Below are 12,677 nucleotides of genomic sequence, written 5' to 3' on the forward strand. Positions count from 1 at the left end.
TGTAATTTCCTTTATTGCTTCACTGTAGGGAGGTGGAGAAATATTGCAGGAGGTCTCTTGGGTTCCTGTCACTTGTTGGGCAAAAGTGCCCAATACAGCTTTCCAGGCTACACTTTAAGATCAGGATTATAAGTGTGAATGTAAATACCAGAATATATTGCCTCTTAGGAATGCCAGTTCTGATTTGTGTATCTGAAATACTAAATCCATTGGAAGGGATCTACAACTGCCTGAAAGGAGCTTGTAGCCATGTGGGGATTGGCCCTTTCTTCTAGGGAACCAGTGATAACACCAGAGGACACAATCTTAAACTGTGCCAGGGGAGGTTTAAGTTGGGCATTGGGAAGAATTTATTCATGGAAAGGGTGATTAGGCACTGGGAGAGAGGGTGTTGGAGTCTTTTCTCTGTAAATGTCTAAGACTGGATGTGGCAGTTGCTGCCATGGTATGGTTGACAAGGTGGTGTTCAGTCATAGGTTGGACTCAGTGATCTCAAAGGTCTTTTCGAACCTAATTGAGCCTGTGATTCTGTAAAGACCAGCTAAGAGGAAAAATAATTCTTAGCTGTGCTAAAATTATGGTATCTTCTGGCTCTGTTTGGACAAAAGGTTGTAAAACTTTCATCTCGTTGTATACTGGAGTAATTATTTATTTTTTTTTTAGGTTGAATTTTCTGTATGTAATCATCTGCAAGAAACTGGGAGGGTTTTGGAAAGCACTGTACCATTATTTGGAAGAGGTTATAAGCAGTATATAGGTACACTGTCCTTTAATCCTTTGTGTATTGACAGCAAACCGTCTCAGGCTTTTAGTTGAAACTGAAGCCATTATTTTGGATTCCTCCTCCAGATTGCCTGATATTATGATGCTTTGTTCCTTGGTACAGGCTTGGTAGGCTTTAACTATGCTCTGAAGTGTATACTTCAAGTGATAAAGCTATGGTAATAAACCCATCCAATGTTTAAAATTTGAATTTATAGAATATATATTAATGAAGAATTTTCTGGGTAGGTTCTTATCTCAGAGAAGATTTCCGAAGTGAGCCTGATTTTGTGCTAAAGCAGTGATACTTGCTTTTCCAGTCAGTGTGAGTATTTCTCCGTAGCTTTTCCGAGTGGCAGGGAAGCAGTGAGCCTGAAGGCTGCATGTGAGGCGCTTTTCCCACTAGATGGCAGAAGATACTTTGGACCACAATATTTAGCAATCCGAACAACATTCAGAATTACTGGGCTTGTATACTGTGTTTTTCCCACAATTACAGAGATTTCATTTCTTGCAAGTTTTTTTGGTCATACCTTATCTAGATTACTTGGAATATACAGCCCCACTCTCCCCCCCTACAAATAAAGCAAGTAATAAGTAAATTAGTAAGTAAAAAAGTAGGTAAATAAGTAAATTTTAATTGCAAGGGTTTGATTGCAAAAATCTCTTGCTACTGACATGGCATTGAAATCAGAAATGCTTCTAGAAATTTCTTTATAAAAATCAATCTAAACAAAGCTGCAAAAGTGCAATGAAACTAATGCATATACTATTGTGTACAATGTTCCATGATAATATATGCCATGTTTTGAGACTGTATATATAATATAGTATTTGTATTTTAAGTGCTTTGGATTGGGTAACATACTGAGTTGATAAGATTTTTACCTTGTAATAGTTTTCAGTAACATTTGCATGGATAGATATCCACAGATACAGAAATCTTCCTCTGTCATATATATAGGCATTTATATAAATATGAATCTGTGCTTTGACTTTTTTTCCTCTAGGTGTTTGTCTCAGCATGAGACAACTCCACAACTGATAATGCAATTGTTTACTGTGAATGTTTTTCATACAAATTTGGCTTCAATATCATCTGCAGGCTGGAAATACTGAAAAACCCAGCTATGTCTCAGGATGAAGGTGGTAGAATGTATTCTGAAAAGGTCAGTGGAAAGCAAAAGGGTGTAAAAGGCCTTAACTCCAGCTAAACTTATTTTATTGTTTTATATCCATGGAACAGATGAACTGCTCAGTGTCAGTAGAAAGTTTCCAAACAGAAAAACACTTGGACCTCAGTTTGCTTTAATTAACTGTTACTTAACTTATCCTCGTGACTTAAAAATATCCTAGATATGCAAATTATTTATTATTGAGACTAATTGAATCACCCATGCTTTTAATATTACCAGTTCTAAACACCATTTGTCATCCCCTTATGATTTTTTGAACTGAACATTTTTTTCAGGGTACTATTTTATATCCTGGCTGTGCCTCAGGCTGAAGTGTTTGAAAATTTCTGGCAGAGAAGGTTTGGGAAAAAGGATTATTTGCTCCATGTTTTTTAAAAATAAAATCTTGGCTCTTTTTTTTTGAATGAGTCTTGCTGTCTGGTGCTCTGTAGTAAGAGACTTGAAATTCTAGTGAGGAGGAATTGGTAAGGAAAGGCATTTTGGAGTCAGAATGTGACCTTGCTGCTCACAGCATAGTCTGTCACAGGCCTTTGCAAAACCTTTCTTGCACATAAGCTGTATAATCTGTGGTTTTTCTCGGTGAATGTGTCCAGGAACCATACTTGCACATCCCAGGTGTTCCAGGGAGGGCACACAGCACTCCCACAGCATGAGTGAGCACGCTGCCCTCCGACCACGGGGCTGTGGCCAGAGACAGAAAGGATCAGGCAGGATTCACCACTGCCCATTTCATGCATCTCTGTCAGCCACGGTGTGCTGCTCCCTGCATGGGCTTTCTTAGGCACAATACATGTTCTGTCTTTTAAAGTCTGCTGCCAGTGGGTGGGGTAACCCAGCTCAGATGTATTTATTTCTAATCTGGATGAATCTGATCTGATGACTCCAGTGAGAGAACTGGATATGCAGTTCTGCAGAAGGAAAATTGGGCTGACTGAGCATAAAAGAATTCATGTTCTCAGCATAAATTTGTTTCAGGTACAATGTTTTGTACCTGACAGTATCTGAAGCCATCTTAGTATTTTTGGCATCAGGCAAAAAGATAGTGATATATTGCTGGAATTTAACTATGCTGTTTTTTCTCTCTAGCTTGTTTTGAGCCTGTGTTCTTGCAAGAACTGTCTCATACAGAATGATGTCAGTAGCCTCACACTACCCTTAAAATTCTAAATTCTTGGATTGCATATGAAATAGCAAAACAGAAATTATTTTTTGAAGGATGCCCTTCCTTCTATTGTGTAGTTTGAGGATGTCCATTGTATTACATTTAACTACTGAAATGATAAGCTGATACAAGCAAATTATTTTGTAACTTGTTGGAAGTTGCCTTTTGTTTTGGATTTTGGTTTTATGCTGTTGTTTCTTAATCCTTTTATCAAGCAGAAAACATAAACATTGTCAAACTTGTTTCTCTTAATTCATGTCTCCTGTAGAAAATTTATGTTGTCAACTGTATTTCTCAAGTGAGCTCAACCTTGCTTTCTTGCTACCATTTTCATACCTACTATTGCACAAGTCATGAAATGTCTTAACAGCACTGTGTAGAAATCAACCTAATCTCAATATCTCATAGAGCTCAATTAGGCAAAATAAACATATTTTATTACTAGATTGGAAGAAGATGCTCTGGACAGTATAATGCTATTTCTCTCTACATTGCTTAAGAGAATTATTTCAGTGAGGTCTGTCACACAGAATGACATTCACGTTAAGAAATACTCTTTCTTGTGTATGAGAAGCTGTTTTAATGTATATAAATAATTTTGTTGAAAAGGTTGCCTAGGCTTTGGGGGTTTTTTCCTAGTTTTCTATTTGTAAACAGAAAACAGAGGGCAAGTCATCAACAAAGGGAAATTCCTTCTGTGAAATAACATTTCCAACTGATCAGGTATCCATTACAGTTCTGGGCAGGTTGGCAGACAGTAATGCTACTTTGGGGTTGTGGTTCTAAGCAGATTTTAATGCTCTTGCTGATGCCATATAAATATTCCAAGAGTACGTACACTTAAAACCAGTTAAAAAATCAACTGTGTCACTTGGGGGTATATTTGGGTCTATATTCCCTTTGTTGTTGCTGTAAAAGATAACACAGCAGTACTTTAAATATACGTTTCCTGTCTCCCATAAAAATCTTGGCTCTTAGTTTGCTTTCATGTTAGCAGAAGAGATTAGTTCCAAACAACATTAAGAATCAAAGAAACTCAGCAAATTGAGGTGCCTTGAAATATCTATCAAATAAGTCCAATATAATGGGTTGTTTGGTCTTGATAGGGAAACAAAACAAAACAAAAACAACATCCCATGTCTGCTAAAATTTCAGTACGGTGCTGGAATGGAGGTCAGAGCTTCCTCAATATGAAAAGGAATCCTGTTACGGGGATAAGTAATCAACCACCTGGGAGAATATAAAACTAAAATGAGAGGTGTCCACGGAGACACAGCAGTGCTGCCAAGTTAAAGATTTAAATCCAAATAAAATATTACAGTAGTCTCAGGTGATAGCATCCATAGAAGTTTGGACCTCATTAGGGGAATTGAAAAGCTTAGAGCTGTTTCCAGTAATAACACTCAATTTAGTTGGTTAAATTAAAGCCAAACTAATCTCCTTTCCATGAAGTGTTTGAACAAGTTGTAGAAAACTCCCCCATCAGTTTTCTTGTAGAAGAAAGAAATCTCATACAAATAGTGCTGCAAGACTGAACAACTGTTTGCAGCAACCCAGCAATTCCCATTTACACTTTGGTGTGGTCCTATCTCTTCACCTATTAAACAAATCTTGCTGTTTCATCCCTCATCAGATCTTATAAAATGAAGCTTCTGGGGAGTGTTCACAAGTGTCAGCTTTCATAAAGAAAGTGGTGAGTTCATGATTTCAACAGAAGTTGGTGGAATTTGGTTTGAAGGAGCTGAAGTAGAGTTTTCCTACTCATGTGGCATCCTCCGTGTTTTTTTCATTTAGACCTCAACAGCTTATAAAGATTCTTAGGAAACATTTAACTAGCCAGAGTAAAAGTGAAGAGATGACTTTAAAGGAGCTGTTGAAGCAAGGAACAGAATATGTTTGATACATTAGAAATCAAAATTAAACTGAAAAATCAACCAAACTAAGGAAAAGCTATCTATCTTCATAATTCAAGGAATAGCAATTACAGAAAACTATTATGTACATACAGTGTATGTGAGTATCCACCAGCAAAGCCTTTTCTATGAGCCACACTGACAACATGACAGTAAAATTATAAACTCAAAATGTGCATTGGTGATTACACCTAATCAGTCATTCTTGGTCTGCCCCCCCTTAAACAGTACTAGTGCCTCTCACCTTTTGCATTTTTCCATTTGTCCATGACACTTCAGAATCAAGTGTCAGTGGTACAGCAAATTTGGTTTTCCCATTTTCCTTGGCATTTTGGAATATATATACCAGCCAGACTGAATAACTTCTCTGTGTTTAGATTTACCAGCTATTTGACTCTGACTAAAATGGGGCACTACAGCAAAGACTGTAGTGATATCATAAGGATAATTGTGGACATCATGAAGACAAAATTACTTTGTTTTGTATGCAGAGTTTTGGTAAATGCTTATAAATAAATCTTTAAATATATGACATGTCTGTTGCCTTTTTTTATTATTACTTACTCTGTTCTAAAACTTATCCTGGATCCAATAAAGTGCTTAAGAGGAATTTGCCTCAGTGAATTTTTGCATGTGTTTAATGGTTAGAATATGCTGGAGGGCTTTGCTGAACTGGATATCTTGGTTATATCTTATGATTTATCCTGCTTTTATTATGCTGTCTAAGTTTCTCATGCTTGTCACCTTTGCTTTCACAGCTTAAATAATTTCTCACTTTAAAAATTCACTTTGCTCTTGATAAGTGAAAAATGTCACTTTTTAAAGCAAAAAGCGTCCCATGAAAGCTGTGTACAGCAGGGATGAGAAACAAAAGATGAGGAGATCAAGAAGAACTGTTGAGTCAACTGGGCTGAGATCAAGAAACTGCTTTCCTATCTTCTTAGATAAGGAGGCATGTTTGTAGTAACATGCCTCTTGATCCTTCAGTGTGCTGCCACCACTGTGTCAAAAACTTCAGTGTGGTCCATTCAAAGCTTTTGATGTGGCTTTGAAAAGATGCTTAATGTGTTCAGGGATGAGCTTAGAGTAGCAGAAGCCCACAGAAAGGAAGACTGCACCACTAATGGATTCAGATGCCCACAATATTATTAGTGGGCAAGTTATGGTTACTTTTCATAGGAGAAATAAAAGATTACATGAATGGGTGCTTGAGACTGACCTATTCAAGTCACTATTGCACTACTGCATTTGTTTACAGTTTGGGTAGACTATGCTGTTGATGAAGGAAAAGCTGCTGACTTCAACTTGCAAAACTTTAGCTTGACATCAGTCTTGCAGGTATGGTCTTGTAGTCACTGAACATAGCAGTGATATCTGAAGAAAAAACCCGAGTTTCTGCTTCAGTCATAGATGGGGAAGGAAGATGGGAATGGGTCAGACTTAGCAGCCTGGCGTGTGACAGGAGCAGAAAGGCTCACTCCCAGGCCATGAATGTTTCTGTGCTGGCTGACCCAGGCAGAGCATGACCAGGACACCACTAGTAATACCCAAGTCTTTTTAGACGCACAAGTGTCTAAAATGCCTTAAGAATAAATCAATTAACAGCCTCATTTTAAAAAATAAAATAGCAAGGAACAATGCTAGAAAGTTTAAAGGTTAAGCTGATATTCCATTAAGATATACCCTGATTTTTGCAACAGTTGAGGTCATTTGGGCTCTTCAAAATAGCTTGTGTTAATCTGTGTTGCACAACGTGGCCTTAAAGGCACAATGATGTTGTGGTTTTGATTCAGTGAGGTGTTGTTTAGTCACAAAAAATTTCCATGACTTTTTCCATTCCCATTATTAAAGTATCTTTTTGCCCTTTACTAAGGCTGCTGGTATACAAATTGATGTACAATGAGGTAATAAAATAAATTTCTTTTTAGGAAACAATTGATCCAAAGGCTTCTTAAGGTCTTATTCTAGATAAAAAATATTAAAATTAAGCTGTTCTTACTTAAAAGCTACCCTACAAAAAGCCCAAGATAGCACTTTTTGTTGAAACAAAATTCAATGGAAGCTGTTCTGTTGAAAGGAATGCACACTTGGACCCCAAGTAATCACAAAATTATAATGTGATTTCGTTTTATTCCTGAAATTGCTAGTCAAAGGAATTAAATTATAGGTATGAATCATGTGCCTATGGAATACAGCACATTGTGAAACTAACTTCTCATTTAAGCTTTATTCCTATTGTATATAGAGTCTAGAATGTTTTGAATTTTTTTTTAATAACCATGTATAGCTCTTAAACTGTGTGAGTCTCTTTGGAATATAAGCCTGTTTATTTTATTGTGTTCTGTTTAGTTATTCTAAAAAAGAGTTACAGACACATAATTGTAGCCATCTGTTGTGTTTTAAGTCCAATCTAGCCCAAAAGTCAAAAAAGTCATGGCAACAACTTATAAAAACAAAGGCAATAATATGAACTCACTATGGTTACTGGTGAACCTTTATTTCTCCCTTCAAATGAAGTAAGTTTCCTCAGAGAATTATTTTAATGTTTGATTTATTTCTTTATTAAATATGCCCACAGTATGACCAGTTTCTCTATCAAGATTGTCATATAGCTGTCTCCTTGATTGTAAATCTGTGTTTCTCCAAAAATATGTGTTCTCTTATGATAAAAAATGAAGCTCTAAGTTAAAACCCAGTGCTTGCCATATATTACTTTAGAATAAACCAGCAAGCAGGATTAAGATTGCTTAAGAAAATTTATTCGTGGCGATGAATAATATTTATCATATGATCTATTTAACCCATACTCTGACAGCTTTAAAATTCATTATTTATATATTTTAGATATTTGATGCATTAGGTTTAATAATTCACTGAGATATTTAGTAAATAGTTTCCGCAATTAACTTAATCAAAATGTCAGCAATTTTTATGAGACATTGTTAATTTTCAGAATTATTCTGTCTTCTAGATAAATTGAGTTTGTAAGTGTATCACAGTTACTTCAGCTAGGAGTGATGCACTGGTACTTGCACAGTGAACAGTAAATGGCACAAGTGTGTTGAAAGTGACCTCCACCTGTATTGGATAAGGTCAGATAGACGCTTTTTGCTAATGCAGGTTGTTGGCGTGGTAGATTTCATCAATTCTCTTTTCTCTATATTTATGGAAAAATCCCATGGTAGAAATCCATGTCCAACTATCTTTGCTGAATAATTCACACACCCAGCTCGTGTTAAACAGAAAAGCTGGAGTGTTTGGAGAGCAGTGCTGTCCTTTGAGGAGAATTACAGGCTACAGGATTCTAGTGGCTTGTAATTTCTTGAGAGAGATGAGGATGCCAGAGGAATGAAATGCATCCTGGCTAACCCCATGCCTCTCTTTTGACTCTGACGAGCCTACCCTTAGCTTGCCATTAGGTAGGATGGGTAGAAGTCCCAGGCACCTCAGGAGAGATGGTGGCCCAATGACAAATGGCTGTCTGTCCCACCAGATTCCCAAATAGTTACCAACAGGGAGCTAGGCTGTTTCTGTCAAACCAAAGTGGGTACTGGAACACTGAAGCTAAGATGAAAAATAACAGCGATCAACTTCCAGTTGTACAAGTCATCTTATGGGAAATAAGAGGAGATTTAAGTAATGGACAATTTGTAGATTATTTTATTCAGGTAGTAAAAAATCTAAATAAAAAGGCAGGTGGTTCACACTGCTGTAGATTAGAGGTGAAATAAGAAGTGTAAATGATAGTGTCTGTGTAAACTTCACTCAAAAGCATAAATGACATGTAAAAACGAACTGTTAGTTTTCACTTCTCATTTGTTGAGTTAATTGTGTGTGGGATATCTGTGTTTTTACTCTTGATACTTTTGTTAAATATGCCTAGTGAGCAGAGGACTGAACCACTCCCATTGGTATCAGACTCATACTACTATTGAAAGGGGATGCTAGAAACATGCTAATGTTTTTTTCAAAGGCGTGCATAAATACTAGGTTGTAACCTAAAGATATTTGCAGCATGATGGTAACAACAGAGCTTTGTCCATAACATCAACTCTGATTTTTGTTTTTTTCCTTAAAAACTTACACTGAACAACTTTTGTATCTTCTTGAGCTACAATGAAGAAATTTCTATAAAATATATCTCTTCACAAATGCCTCCCTTTTTTTTTGCTCTCCTACTTTTTCTTTTGACAGACTTTTGGTTCTCTCCTAGCCTTAGTATTTTCAAAGTACTTATCATTAACTCTTGTTTTTGTATGCATTTGTTCATCTGTAACTGTCTGTAGCCACTGTTTTTTACATTTTAATGACCAAAGTTTTCTGGTTTGATTCATTTCTTTTATTACCTTTTATCAAATAACACAGTAATTTAAAATAATATTTTATGTCATCCACACAAGGCATTAATTTCTTTGCTACTTTATCTATATAAAGTAGCAAATACTCTGAGTATTATTTCATTAGAAATAAATCAATGGGTAAAAATGGGGCAGAAAGTGAAAGATGCATGTGGCTGTGGAAAAGAAGCTGTGCCATATGGGAATCTGATCAGTCGCACTATTGGTAGCCTCACTTAGACATCACCCACAGACAGCTGGGGCTACCTGGAAGACGTCCTGATTTTATGGATATTGTGTCATATTAGCAGGTAAGAGAAATAATTTTGGGGAAACCAAAGACCTTGGGACATTTTCAGTATTCATCCCGGGAAACTGAAATACAGATGACACAAATGCAAGTGGAATGGCTTGGGATGACTTAAAACCAAGGTTATTTCTTTAAAAAATTAGTACTCCTGAAGACCAGAGGTTTAAGTTTCTAATCAGAGACTGAAGACCAGAGGTTTAAGTTTCTAATCTCATCTGTTAAGCAGGTGGTTGTGCAAAGCCATTTGAAAAGCATTAGCAGGATTAAAATATTGCAGTTGTGTGTTGCGGTGCTTGGAATGTCAGTTTGCTGTAAACCTCTCTCCCCCATTTCATCTCTCTCATTCCCTAGTTAATATTAATCCAAGCAAATAGTGCAAACATTCTGGGTGTGATAGAACAAGGCATAAAAGCGTGTTCATAATTTGGAGTATTTGAGTTATCCTTTCAACTGATAAGCAAATGATTGAGTGCTCTGCTGGAATGGGGCCAAAGTACATTTTGCTGCTGATTAGAATGAGTTTGTGCATGTGCTGTAACAGACACCTTTATATCCAACTGCACCCCTGTGAAGGATGGAGCTGGTACGTGGTGGACAGGATTGTTATTCCATTAAATGGCCAGTGTTCATGTCATCTTTCAGTAATGCACAACAAACAAACAAACAAACAGCAAGAATCATGTTCTGTGAGTGAATAAGAAAACAGGCTCATTTCCACAGTTCAAATGAAGGGAAGATCTCTCACTGTCTTAATTAGGTGCACTGCCTGACTAAAGCCCGCATGATTTGGCCAACATTTCCTATCATTCCATTGTTATGACAGAAGTCGCCGGGAAAATTCCAGCTGAGAAGGAGTCGTGCTCCACACTGCATTCAGAGGACGAATGGAAGAAGACTGCAGAACCTGAAAATGGATTCACAACTGCTAATGATAGCAGATAATCCTGTTGCTCAGCTCCTGTTGAGCTCTCAAGTTTCAAGACCCTTCTGTTTACACATAGTATGAGATAGAAGAGGTATGTTTTGTTTCCTGTCAGGTAAACAAAACAAAGCTTTTGCTCTTAGCTCTTACATATTTTGCATAGGCAACTCTGTTTTGATAAATCCTGTAAAAATAGTGTTGTATTTCCAATAAAAATCCTTAATCTTTTATTTTAGCCTTATGTTTTCTGGTTTTGATATCTGGTGGCAGAGATTTAGGTTCATTAGTTTCCTATTTGTGTATCGTTCTTCAGAGAGTAATATCTAATTCTGGTTTTCTAGAAATGATTCTTAATAGTATTTTTAATTATATCTTTTCTTCTTGAGTAGCCTAAATCTTGACAATAACTCAGGTTCATATTACAAGACTCTTCAAGAGGAAAATCTGTTGGTGTTCAAGAACTTCTCTGTCAGTCTATCTTCCTCTTAACCACAGAAGAGACAATTATACTCCATTTACTTTTTCTGACACACCTCTTTTTCTGTAAGTTTTGTTTCTGAAATACATGCATGTTTTCAAAATTTATTGCTGCTTTTAAAGGGCGTATTAACTTCCCTTCTAAGGCACAAAACAAAGTGCTGCAATCAAATACATACTCCTAGGAGATGTATTCTACTCGTTTCTGCTTTCACCTTTGTAGGCATCCTTTTCTGGGAATTAGAAAAAGTTTCCCCATAAAACATGTGGAATTGATAAACGTGATGTCAAGGCAATCAGTCTAGTCAGTTTGGATAAAGGAATCAGATCATGGGGCTGGTTTTTTTTTTCATTTTTATTGCACATGCAGTCTGTTTGTTGGTTCCTCTTGTTTCCTGCATGATGAAATATTGCTTGAGCTGTCTTCGGAGAATCAGATGAAAAGGTGTTTAAACATATGATCAAGCAGAGAAAAAAATTATGGAACTGAACCTACACACTGACTGCAATAATACTTCATTAGCATTCCTCAAATCTTCTGTGTTTCCTGAAGTCTGGTGGTCAAACCCCACCCTGGTTCCTTGCCCTCAGCTCCATAACACTGCTTGGAAGGTGCTGCGTGCCTCTCACGATGGACAGCTTTCCTAGACATGGTTCTCCTTCCCTTGTGTAGCATCAGCTGAACTGGAACTTGCCTGATATCTCACCTTATAGCCTTCACTCTTTCTCATGATTAAAAGTAGGGTGCATATCAGAAAATGATCTACCAATAGTTCATCCAATAGACTTTCCTTTTCCTGGGGACCTCACTGGACCTTGATGTGGGCTTGCTAGGCTCAGACTTCAGCCTTTCCAGTCATCCCACAGATTATTGCTTGCTCGTCAGTTCTTCTGACTGAGCGTTGTCACTGAAATATGTTTTACAGCTTTTTTCCCTCACACAGTTGAAATCAATGCCACCTAATAAATAGTTGGTGAAGAGTGATTTTTAAGATATTTGATATCTCAAATATAGATATTTGTGATATAATTTCTGAGTATTTTCTATGAATTGTCTTGCTGTCTATTTCTTCCTTCACTTACTCTTCATTTTGGTAGTGTTTTTCAAGGACTCAAAATATAAATAAAAACCTTTTTGTCTGTTTTTAATAATTTCTTTCCTAATGCAATACTGTTCAGTGCTTCAGGATCCAAAAGAAAATCACAAGACAATGCCACTATTTTCTAGATTTTTTTCCTTCCCATACCACGTAGTGGTAGATTATATTCTATGCTCTCTTTTTCCTGTGTTCCACTTGGAAGATCCAAAAGCAGCAAAGTCTTGTTGAAGGTCCTCTTGGCAGGAGGCAAACTTCTGTAAGAGGAAGCAGAGAGAGATCTGGTGGTAAGGCTGGCTACTTTGTCTCTTTTCTTAGTCTGCAAGTGTGTTGGAGAGAAGAAAGGAAGTGACATAATTAACTTTGATAATCTCTCTGGTTGGTAGACAGTCCTGGGGGAAAATGACTGAATAGTGTTAGTTGGAACAGCACTGTTCTGAGGCCAAACAGAGAGAAAGAGACTGTGAACAATGCTTTTAGCTGAATCTGCTGTACTCAGTG

This window comes from Melospiza melodia, chromosome 3 (genome assembly GCF_035770615.1).
Source record: "Melospiza melodia melodia isolate bMelMel2 chromosome 3, bMelMel2.pri, whole genome shotgun sequence".
Lineage (NCBI taxonomy): Eukaryota > Metazoa > Chordata > Aves > Passeriformes > Passerellidae > Melospiza > Melospiza melodia.